Source organism: Chrysemys picta, chromosome 1 (assembly GCF_011386835.1).
Source record: "Chrysemys picta bellii isolate R12L10 chromosome 1, ASM1138683v2, whole genome shotgun sequence".
Taxonomy (NCBI): Eukaryota; Metazoa; Chordata; order Testudines; family Emydidae; genus Chrysemys; species Chrysemys picta.
The window spans coordinates 13,517,889-13,530,077 of record NC_088791.1 but is presented as its reverse complement, the minus strand read 5'-3'; positions in this window follow the sequence as shown (position 1 = coordinate 13,530,077).

Here is a 12,189-nt window from a genome sequence, read left to right as displayed (position 1 = left end):
TGCCACTAGCCTTTATGAACCTGTGCAAGGTAGTAAGGCCCATTCTCATGCTCTCTCTGGCCCAATGACTCTTACATTATTTATACACAGTGGAGTAGCTTCAATAGCAGAGATTGAGGCTGCCCTACATTAGAATATCCCATAGCTCAGTGGTTAGTGCACAGTCCTGAGAGGTGTGGGAGATTGGCCATACTGGGTCCATCTCGCTCAGCATCCTGTCTTCGGACAGTGGCCAATGCCAGGTGTTTCAGAGAGATCTTCGAGTGATCACCCTGGTTCACATCCTCCCTTCCTCCAGCAAAGGGGGGCACTGAAGCTGGGTCCCCAGATGAGTGCGCTAACCAGTGGGCTAAGAGCTGTTTTGTGTGGACTGAGGCAGGCACCCAACTCATTTTCACAAGGAACTACTCAGGTCCCTACGCTGCTTGACTCCAAGAGAGGGGTTCTCGGTTCTGGCTCACAAGCAGAGATAGTTGCCTATCTCCATGAGCGGGGTGTGGCTTAGGACACACCCCTCTTGTTGGCATATCCCATTGGCTAGTTTAAGTGGCTCCCTGCCTGGCTTTTGTGGATCGCATTCTTAGTGCCTCTCCCCCACACCATGCATTTTATTGGGAGCTTAGCCACCTAACTCAGGGTTTGTGGATCCAGTGTCGTTCCAGTGATTATCTAGACACCTAAGTCCCTTTGTAGATCTGGGCCTAAGGGACCACAACCCCTCCCCCGCCAATAAACATACCTTGCCCTCCTTTGTACAACCTGCCTGGATGGCTAGTCGGGGCACAAGACAGCTGGCTTCTAAGGACCACTGCTTCCCATGACCAAGTGGGTGGGGGTGAGAGCAGAAAATGATCAGCGCCTTGGGTGAGAGGTAAATGCCATCTTGTAAAGAGCTGCAGTAACTTATTTCTCCCTGTGGGGGGAGCAAGAAAGAAAATATTACTTGACATTTTGAAAATTTCAACAACTTCTATTAAATACTGATGTAGGGGCCTAACTCGAAAAATTTGGCCTACGTAGTTTGTCCAAAGTCACGGGAAAATGGCAGAGCCTTAAATAGAAGACTATTTGGCCTTCCATTCCCACCACACAAAGAAAAGAAGGCTTGTCTAATACACCTGCTTTAACATCTCTCTAAGCACTTCCGTAAATTGTCACAGGTCTGCTCTCTCCATCTCTAAAAAAAAAAAAAAAGCCTTACAGAGGTAATGCTAAAGAAACCAATGAATCCAGGCTAGATCTGCTGCTTAGATAGCAGAATCTCAAAATGAAAGGGGATGTTATGATTTCCGACATCAACAATAAAGGAATAAAATGCTTGTAGCCTAATTGTTCCTTGAGCAAACAGAGACAAGACACAACCAGACAAAACTAAACTTAGCAGCCAAACCTTCCTTTCAGCACCCGAAAAAGGAACATCACTGGACCACGAGCTTGTGAGCTGATGCAGAGAGAATAAAAAGAATTCCAAATCACCCCTATGGGCTATTTTTGCCCTGGCTTCTCTGCCTTTTCTTTCCATCTCTTTAGCAAGAAATCGAAAACATTCGCGGGCCTGTCTGTTGGCCACATTACTGCTCCTCATGTGCCCACTCCTAGAATAGTAGATATTCATAGAGTTCGTCTATAGAGTATTTTAGATTTTTTAGCAGTAATGGAAAATATGAGTGCCAAGCCAAGCCTGCTGAATTGCAATTTGATGACAAATCCACCACATTGCAAATCTTGTCATTCCATTCCTGGGGAGGCTGAAAAATAGGAGCTAGTGGAGAAACCAGGAGTTCAACTCTCATCTTTAAGTGCTGCTTAAATTCCCACCCAATACATAAAAGAATAAATGGACACACATTGGACATCAGGAATAGTAACATACAAAAGCCAGTAGGAGAACACTTCAATCTCCCTGGACATTCTATAACAGATTTAAAAGTAGCCGTTCTTCAACAAAAAAAGTTCAGAAACAGACTTCAAAGAGAAACTGCAGAACTAAAATTCATTTGTAAATTTAACACCATTAATTTGGGCTTGAACAGGGACTGGGAGTGGCTGGTTCTCCTCAAAAGGAACTTTCCCTCTCCTGGAACTGACACCTCCTCATCAATTATGGGGAGTGGACTACATGCACCCTGATTGAATTGGGCCTGTCAGCACTGGTTCTCCACTTGTGAGGTAATTCCCTTCTCTTCATGTGTCAGTATAATAATGCCTATATCTGTAATTTTCACTCTATGCATTTGAAGCAGTGGGTTTTTTACCCACGAAAGCTTATGCCCAAATAAATCTGTTAGTCTTTAAGTTGCCACCAGACTCCTTGTTGTTTTTGTGGATACAACATGGCTACCCCCTAATACTTCAAATTCCCATGGAATTCACTACGCTTATTATTGCCTATAACTAAAGCAATGAACCCCTACCTAGAAGACCGATAAAGAAAGAGCTACTGAAACCTTTGCTCCATTTTTTAAATAAGTTAGCAAAACCTTTGTACAAGGTCAGTGCAGGCCTAGCGTCCATGTCTCTAACATGACCTTTTCCACTGCCCTGAACCAGAATTGCAGCTGTGCTAAGGCAAAATCAATCTCCAAATTAATGAACTGTGTGCCAGTCAGACATATGGATCTGTCGATATCAATGCAGAGGAGGTCACTGTTCAGGTGTTGCACTGGAGTGCAAGTTTGATGAAGCTGAGTATGTTTTGCCGCTTCTTAGCTGGGAGAGATGGAAGTGAAATCCTTATGGAGCCCAGGGTCTGCTGTTGAAAGTGTTGCATGCAATGGGAAAGTAGAAAGGAATGCACAAATCTTTCCCCTCCACTTCTTAGTGCCACGCTTTTAAGGTTGCAGCCCTGACTGACACAAACATAGCAGTTGGTTGATAACTATCTTTGGCAATACAGGGGTGTATATGGGCCCTCACAAAGACCAGGGTCCAATTCTGCTAGGCTGTCTTCTAACAAACCGGAAGAGGTAGTGCTTCCTCAAAATGGTGATTATTTCAATAGACAAGTAAGATAAGGGAAGTACTGTCTTTCTTACGTGAGCAACGGGGATCTGTAACGGGGTCCTTGCAGGGCCCAGCCGGCTCCTGCCCCCGCTTGGCTGAGAAAGTCACAAAGAGGCCTTGGTGCAGTGCTCACCACCTTTCCACCATACACATAGTCCCCGTCTTATAGTCCACCAGCAGGAGAGAGGGGGTAAGCTACCTCTCGCTACTTCCCCTCACTGCCTTTCCTCTAGTGCAGCTTCCCTCTTTCCAGCTCCTCCCCGGCTTCCTTCCCCGGGGGCTTTTATCCAGCCCCAGCCTGATGAGGCAGCAGCTGTTTCAGCTTCCCCAATCAGGGCCAGGTGGTCTACCCAGCTCCAATTCACCTCCCTTAATTGGAGCTGGAGTGACAGAGTTTTCTGCTTAGCACTCTGTCACAGGATCCAAGACACAGGAACATTACATTGTATGCACAGGGCCATGTAGGAAATCGGAGACAGAGTCAGGACTTGAGCCTAATTCTCTTGAGTTATTGGTTAGTCCAGTCACTTAACCACAAGACACTTTCTTCTCATGGTGCGAGCTATGTGCTGGGTGTACTAGGGGGAATTACGTTGTCTAGCAAGTTAGCTGCCTATAAAGCGTGTAACTTAGGCTACATCTATTCAACAAACTCAGGGTGTGATTCTCCTGCTCGCTTACTCATACTCCCACTAGCTCTCATCAAGCTATTGCAAGTATAAATACCAGCAGAGCTTTGGACGCACAGGCAGTGGCAGTGGAGGTATGACTGAGCTGAGCAGACTACAAACCCACCTAAAAACGGTGGGTTCAGACTCAGCACAGATCAGTTACGCTACTGCGGCTACACTACCACTGATGCTGAGGCTAGCTCTCATTGAGTTGCTGCGAGTACATGTACACGAGCAGAGAATCACCTCCCATGAGTTTTACTGTCATCATAGCCTGAGCATACCCAAGAAATCTGCTTCATAGTCTAGAGTGGGCCTTAGCTCATTTGTGCGCTATGCTCCAGTTCCCGTATGGGGGAGCGTGAAAACTCTGCCAGCTGAAACTCCCAGGATTTTTTCTTTATCGTTTCATGAGGGCAGTTGGATCCTGCCCATAAGAGTCCACAGCTCCAACCTTCGAGAACCACATATATCCCCCATATACAAAGAGGATCTGACTTCGGCCTGCCACCTAGCCCTCCGGAGCCTTTACAGCACGGCTCCCCCACTCACACCTATGACACCTTCCACTAAGACTAAGTTCATTTAGAAAGAAATATCCATGTTAAGGAGATGATTTCAAGCCGAGCATTCAGCATAGTCCGGTCATGCCTGCCTGCTTAAGGGAAAGCAAATGTTCAAAGTGGGGAGGACAGAAATGTCTGTCTGCTAAATCAGAAGCCAAAAGACAGGCCCGGTCCTTCCTTTCTGAGGCCTGAAAGAGAATGAAGGGAAAGTCTGAGGCTTCCTGTCTTTGTAATGAGTTTACTAATTAAACATTAATTGTGAGCCTCCGCTGACCAACATTTAAATGAGGTCTTGGTGCCAGGAATTAGGCTATTGTGGTGGAATTGTTTATCTGGACAGGAAAATGACTTTCTAAACAGCAGATTCCTGTGTGTTAGCCAAGCAGTAGAGGAAGTTCCACATGAAGCAGCATATAATGTAATGGGCAACGTTCCTGGGGATTTGGCCTGAGGGCTAATTAAATGAAGCTGCCCTGTCCCAAGTTAGTTCATGTAGCATTTCGTGATCACAACCAAGAGCATTCTTATCTGACTGTTGCCTCCTGTTTCCTTTTATTTTCTATTAAGCGGTAACTTGGATAGGGCATGGAGCTAGGAACTTTTCTGAGTCAGTCTTGACTCAGCCACTCGTCCAACTGACTTGGGCAAATTACATCAGCCCATCTGGGTGGCACAAGCTCCTGATGTGTCAATGTGGATAACGCTTATTCGCCTGCCTCCTCAGGCACGGATGTGGATTAAAAATATGTGTATCTCATACTTAGATTGCAAGCTCCTTTGGGCAGGGACCATCTTTTCGTTCTGTGTCTGTACAGTGCCTAGCACGACGAGGTCCTGGTCCAGGACTGCAGCTCCCAGACACAACTGCAATAAAGTAAAATAATGAAACGATAACAATATAGTTCCTTGAAAATGGATAGGGCCGTATAAGTGACAGTTATTCTATCGTTGCCGTCCCACCACCAAGTTTTCAGTACCGGTGAAAGCATACATGAGCTAGAAGGTCTCTTCCAGTCCTGTGTTCCTATAGAAGCCAATGATACAATACATTACGATGAAGGGTCTGTGAACCCCATTTGTGTTCGTGAATGCAAGTCTGAGGTTCACTAGGGATACCAACTTCATGTGTCCAGTTAAAGGTTCACCACTCCCTCTCCTTCACTAGAATAAGCCTAGGACTGTCTTTCATTCCTCACCTGCCCCAAAGAGGCCTCTTCCACAGCAACCATGAGGATCCCCCCCCTTTATCAATAGGCCTGGGACTCTGTAGGTACACCCTGGTCAAGGGGCCTTTTATGTTAAGCTACTTCTGAGGTGGGATGCACTGCAATAGCCTTCCCTTTTGATGCCTATGGGGAGAAGCTGTCTGCTCTGTTTCCCCTATCTTTGGTGTTCACGGGGTAGCCCGGCTGCCCCCACCCAACATTAGTATCTTCTGAGGAACAGCCTGCAGGCCTAGTCTTCAGGCTTGCAGGGACCAGCAATCCTGTTTCTGTTGCTGCTTTGGCTTCTTAAAGGGAATTGACAACGACAGCGTAGAGTGGACAGTACACTCAAAGGGAATCCCTCAGTTTTTCACCAATTTCAGTTTTGGAGCCACACCTAGGGTGACCATACACCCCCAGTTTTTAAGCCCTGTCCCGGCCATCCCAACTTTTTGGGCAAAAGTGGGCATTTGTCCTGTTTGCCAACTTGACAAATGCTCATTTTTGTCAAAAAAGTGGGGTGTGGTATGGAGGAACATGCCGGAGGGACGACGAGCGGAGATGCCAGGCCCCTGGGGGGGGGGGGGAAGGGAGGCAGGGCTCATGCAGGAGGGCAGGCAGGGTTCGAGCAATCCCAGCCTCACACAGTGGGCAGAGAGGGGACGTGGGCGAGCAGCTTGGGCCAGCCCTGTGCGGGGGCAGCGGGAGGGGGAAGGCCAGCCCCACGAGGTGTCCTATTTTCCCTTTGGGAAATATGGTCACCCTATCCACACCGAACTCTTGCATTGGTCCGTGCTCTTGCATCATTCTAAAAGAGCGTCAGTAAGGTGGCACAGCCTGTTGAACCACAATCACTCCGGGGGGGTCTGAACTAGGAGAAGCTGTTGCACATCCTGAGAGAGGGATCTGGTAGTAGTAACTTCATGCATGGGTGGCTGTAGGTTCCAGGCACCCTGAGCCTCTCTGCTACCAGAGCCTGCATCCAGTTAGTGTCACTCCCAAAAATAAGCAATGCTGCATAGAGTGGGAGAGGAAGGGTACAATGATTAGGGCACTAGCTCAGGTCTTAGGAGAGCTGGATATTAGCCAGGATGAGTAAAGAAAGGTGTCCCTAGCCTCTGTTTGTCAGAGGGTGGAGATGGATGGCAGGAGAGAGATCACTTGATCATTGCCCGTTGGCACCTCTGGGGCACCTGGTATTGGCCACTGTCGGTAGACATGATACTGGGTTAGATGGACCTTTGGTCTGACCCAGTACGGCCATTCTTATGTTCTTAGGCTTTCCCTTCTCTGCTCCACCACAGACTTACTCTGTGACCTTGGGCAAATCACTTAGTCACTCTGTGCCTCAGTTTCCCATCTGTAAAATGGGGATAACAGTCCTTCCCTCCTCACATAGGTGTTGGAAGGATAAATTCATTAAAGAATGTGAGGTACTCAGCTACTACTGTGATGGGGCCAGATAAATATCTAATCTAGGAGCTGTGCTACATGCTACATCCAGTAAGCTCCACCCGTGGAGATTAATAGCTACTCCCACCACATCCTGTCCCCCCGTCAGGTGAGGGACCGAGGTTGGCACAACAATCTGCATCAACAGTAGCAAACTTGGCTTGGTGAGTTCCACCTGAACTTTAGTCCATCGCTCTGAATTTCCCTTTTTTCTTTTTTTGTGGGTTTAAGTCAAACCCTTGGTATTATGGGTGGTTTGCTACAAATACTGGGGCTGAAATCTTGATTTGAAAATGTATTTGGCCATCATTTATCTGGGGGGAAAAAACTGATTTTACCAATTAGCCTTTCATTTTATGTTAGAAATTGATGTCAAGGTAGTGGAGTGATAGCCTAAGCTGCGCTGAAAGGTTCTATTAGTTTTGGGGAGACAGAGTGTTAAGCAATTCCAGCTTACCTGTGAAAGGGCAGATGGGTCCTGCCGATAAGGCTGGTGGTTGAATGTAGTGCTTTATTGTGGAACCGCCTCAAGCTACATTATCCGACAGGGACATAAACTGGGTTCCCATCAAGTCCAAATTAAGCTCTTGTACTCCATGCCTTTGACAGAGGAGTCCCATTGGATTCCAGCTACCGAGAACTGTGGCAAAACTGCCCTCCTCCTTTCCCTCCCCCCAGAAATGATACACATTAAGGGGGGTTGGGTTTGTTTAACTCTCGGTTAACAGCTAAGATTTCCCACCGGTCAGAGCTGCCATGCAAATAAGGCACAACGGAGCAAAATGTCCCCAATTATCCCTGCTCTTTTGAAGTGCCAAGGCATCACAGCACAGCCAAGAGCCTGATGGGAAATCCTTGTAGTCTCTCACAGCAGAGATTCGGTTGTAGTTAGCGTAAAGGCGATTCTTTACTGACGTTGCTGGACACAGACTGGACTCTATAGTTCCCTCAGACTAATTAAACACAGCCTGTCACCAAAAACAAATTAACACTGAACTCAAAATAGCAACTTGGGCATTAAAGTCCATAACTTAGAATCATAGAATCATAGGGTTAGGAGGGACCGCAAGGCTCATCTAATTAAACAGCAATTCTCCACAAAGATCTCAGGTGAATACTATCAGGGCTAATCCCCTGACCAGGCCATGAAGAAGAGGCTTCTTTCCCTACCCCAGCTTCACCCAGAACCGGCCCCCAAGTAGACACAGCCAGGCATCTTTATCTGGCCTGCTGGGCCCTGATTGGTCTGTGCCTGCTTCTGGCTCTTCCAAGTGCAGAAGGACCAACTCTTGGTGGTTTTATCTGCAGCTGATCATGAGAGGCCTCTCTAGGCAACCACTGGAGGTCCAAACTTGCTGTTCTTCCCTTCTAGCAGGACAGCTTCTTAGGGAAGGGTGTGCCAAGGGATTGGTGTATCTGTCAGGGAGCAACAAATGTGAGTACACCCTGTTACAGGGCTTCCGTAAGTTCTGTCCTGGACTGAGTAGTCATGGCAAGAAGTGTTGTCTACATTACATTGCCTTTCCCGGAATAAGAACATAAAAGTGACCATACTAGGTTGGACAAATGGTCTATCTAGCCCAGTATCCAGTTTCTGACAGTGGCCAGAGCCCAATGCTTCAAAGGGAATAAACACAACAGGCCGATTTTGAGTGATCCATTCCCTATCATCCAGTCCCAGCTTCTGCCAGTTGGAGGTGTAAGGACACTCAGAGCGTGGGGTTACATCCCTGATCTTCTTGGCTAATAGCCACTGATGGACCTATCCTCTGTGAACTTATCTAATTCTTTTTTGAACCTAGTTGTACTTCTGGCCTTCACAACATCCCATGGCAACAAGTTCCCCAGGTTGGCTATTCATTGTGTGACGTACTTCCTCATGTTTGTTTTAAACCTGCTTCCTACAAATTTCATAGGGAGACAAATTTCATGTGTTACATGAAGGGGTAAATAACACTTCCTTATTCACTTTCTCCATATCATTCATGATTTTATAGACCTCTATCAACCCCCACTCTTAATCTTTTATTTTCTAAGATGAACAGTCACCGTCTTTTTAATCTCTTCTCATATGGAAGCTGTTCTGTATTCTTAATCATTTTTGTTGCCCTTCTCTGCATCTTTTCCAATTCTAATATATCTTTTGCTTTTTTAGATGAGGCAACCAGAACTGCAATCAGTATTCAAGGTGTGGGTGTACCATGGGTATATATAATGGCATTATGATCTTTTCTGAAAGCTATCCCTTTCCGAATGGTTCCTAGCATTCTGTTGGCTTTTTTGACTGCTGCTGCACAGTGAGCAGATGTTTTCAGGGAACTATCCATGATGACGCCAAGATCTCTTTCTTGAATGATAACAGCTAAATACAATAACTGATCCATGAGAGGACCTTCTCTCTTATCCCATGACAGCTTCGTTTGCTTAAGAGTCTTTGGTGAAGGACCTTGTCCAAGGCTAGAATGCTCTCTTCTGATCAAAATGGATGCCCAGGCAAAGCGGGTAGCCTCTCTTAACACAGCGCTCCCGCTCAGAAAGGTTATCTCAACAAGGCGACTAATGTGCTTAAAGTTACGTATGTACCTCACAGCATCAGGGCCACATTAGTGGGAATTACACAAGTGGAGTCCATCTAGAAGTGGGCCCTGAACTCAAGCCTTATAAACCTAATTTCAATCTTCTCTTTGGGTCTCCTAATCTGCCCCAAGGTAGCATTATTTTGCCCCCGTTTCAAGTGTATTCCAGTTTCATGACAAGACAATGCAATGAACAGCCTTTGCAGTGATACCCTGTGGTCATTCAACATACTTAGAGCCCAGTGCTCAGCTGGTGGCCACGTAAGTCCATATGACTCCACTGAAGTCAATGGAGCGATTTACAGCAGCTGAGGATCTGGTCCCTTGTATTTAGTGGAATCATTTTTCTATTTGAGAAAAGAATTTACATCCAGCCTGATTCTCTTCTCACCCCAGGTTGACACTGGTGTAACTCCATTGACCTCGGAGTTGTGCCTGATTTACCCCTGTGTAAGTGAGGGGGGACTCAGCCTTCATAACTTCAGCAGATGAAGCTAACTATAAACTCTCTCACATATTCACCTTTATTGAGAAGTACAGATTTTCTTGAGCTACAAATGCTAGATCTGGACTTCTTTTTCTCTGGTCCCTATTACAACAGCATCTGAGCACCTCAGAATCTGTAATGTATCACAATATTCCTGTGAGGGAAGGAAGTACTCCTATCTTCATTTTACAGATGGGCAACAAAGGGCCTAAGAGACTGAGGCTAAGTGGAAGTTAGAAGCCTAAATACCTTTGAGGATCTGCAAAAAGAAGAACAGGAGTACTTGTGGCACCTTAGAGACTAACAAATTTATTAGAGCATAAGCTTTTGTGGACTACAGCCCACTTCTTCGGATGCATATAGAATGGAACATATATTGAGGAGATATATATACACACATACAGAGAGCATAAACAGGTGGGAGTTTATGTTTATGCTCTCTGTATGTGTGTATATATATCTCCTCAATATATGTTCCATTCTATATGCATCCGAAGAAGTGGGCTGTAGTCCACAAAAGCTTATGCTCTAATAAATTTGTTAGTCTCTAAGGTGCCACAAGTACTCCTGTTCTTCTTTTTGCGGATACAGACTAACACGGCTGTTACTCTGAAACCTGTCATTATTTGAGGATCTGGGCCTTAGTGACTTGCCTAAACTCACACAGGAAATTTGTGGCAGAGGAGAGGATTACACCCAAATGGCTATAGAGACTCAAGCTATAACTCTAACCACCAGACCATTTTCCTCCCCTGGCCTACCACCTTTATTTGGGGTGCTCAAATCCAGAGTTTTAGGTCTTAAAAATAAAGCGCTTACATTTCACTAGCATGAACCTGTGTCAATGAGAGGAGAATGAGACTTCAAATATCCACGCCTTATCTATTTACACAGAAGCCAGCCAGCTCAGGTGTACTGGGGTCAGGATCTTTTCTTTGGGTTTGCTTAACCTGCCTTTTAGGGCGTGTTTACATGAAACAGCAATGTGCACCGTGGGGAAGGGGTCACTTCTAAAGCGCACTAAGATGTTGCACATTGGTTGGTCTGTGGCGACTCTGCCGGTGCAAACTAAAAGTTCTCCAGTGGACTTTAAGTTTAAGCAAACTAAAAGTTCCCTCCTGCTAGGGTCTGTATGGACCAATTCATGCTCAACATGTTAGTTTGCTTTAGACATGAGCACATCCCTGCAGTGCTCATTGCTGCTCTGTTGAGACAAGCCTGGAGTCAGAAAACAATAGAGTGAATGGTGACTGTTTGGGTCGCTGAATCTCCACCGATCCCCACAGCTCCTCTGCCACTAGGGTTAAGTCTGATTCAGAAATTAGATTGTTGTCACTGAGCTCTGGGCTTTGGTAACATCTCTGACTAACATACAGCAAGAAACTGTGCCTTTCACATCTCCATATATGGAGGGTGACACACATCCACATTGACAAGTTAGAGGACGCTTCGGTCAGACAGGAAAGGTCAGGAAAATACACACACGCTTATAACTATGGGGATTGCCTGCACTACACCAACACATTTTCAGGCATTAGCTCATCTGAATCCCATCCACTGTGTCAGTCTTGCTATACCCATGACTAGTCTGAAGTGACGACAGGTATGTTAAATTCATTCAGCAGAGAGGGCTGAATTGCATTTCTATTTATAGTCAGCGGGCCAAGGTGTGGGGACGCCTGGGCATAGAGAGAAAAGGCTGGATCTTGGAAACACCAGAAGCAGAAGTGGTAAGATTTAAACACAGCCTGGATGTGTGGGGCAAAGGAAAGGGAGGAGTCAAAGATGACTGGTAATGGGTTAATGATGGAATCTGCAACTTTAATTGTCAAGGGGCAGGGGAAAGAGAGGGTATAACCAGGATATACATAAACCTAGGAACTGCCCTACTAGAACAGATACATCAAAGTGCAACAAATCAATGGCCACACATATCCTTCATGGCTGTCAGCATGCTGTAGACATAGACACTCAGAACTTCCTGGCAACAATGGGGAGAAAACTCAGCTGCTTCTGCTCTGACAGCACAGATTCCTGGCACTTGAGCTATAGGGAATCCCCAATACCCATGAGCAGTATAGGATCCATGACACACAACTAAGAAGTTGAAATTCCATCCAGGAGAGGGCAGTGATACATGAACACAAACACACTGGAACAGGTCCTTCTAATCTGCTGCTCTGTCTCCAATAATGACTAATACAAAATACTTCAAAGAAAGGCAAGACC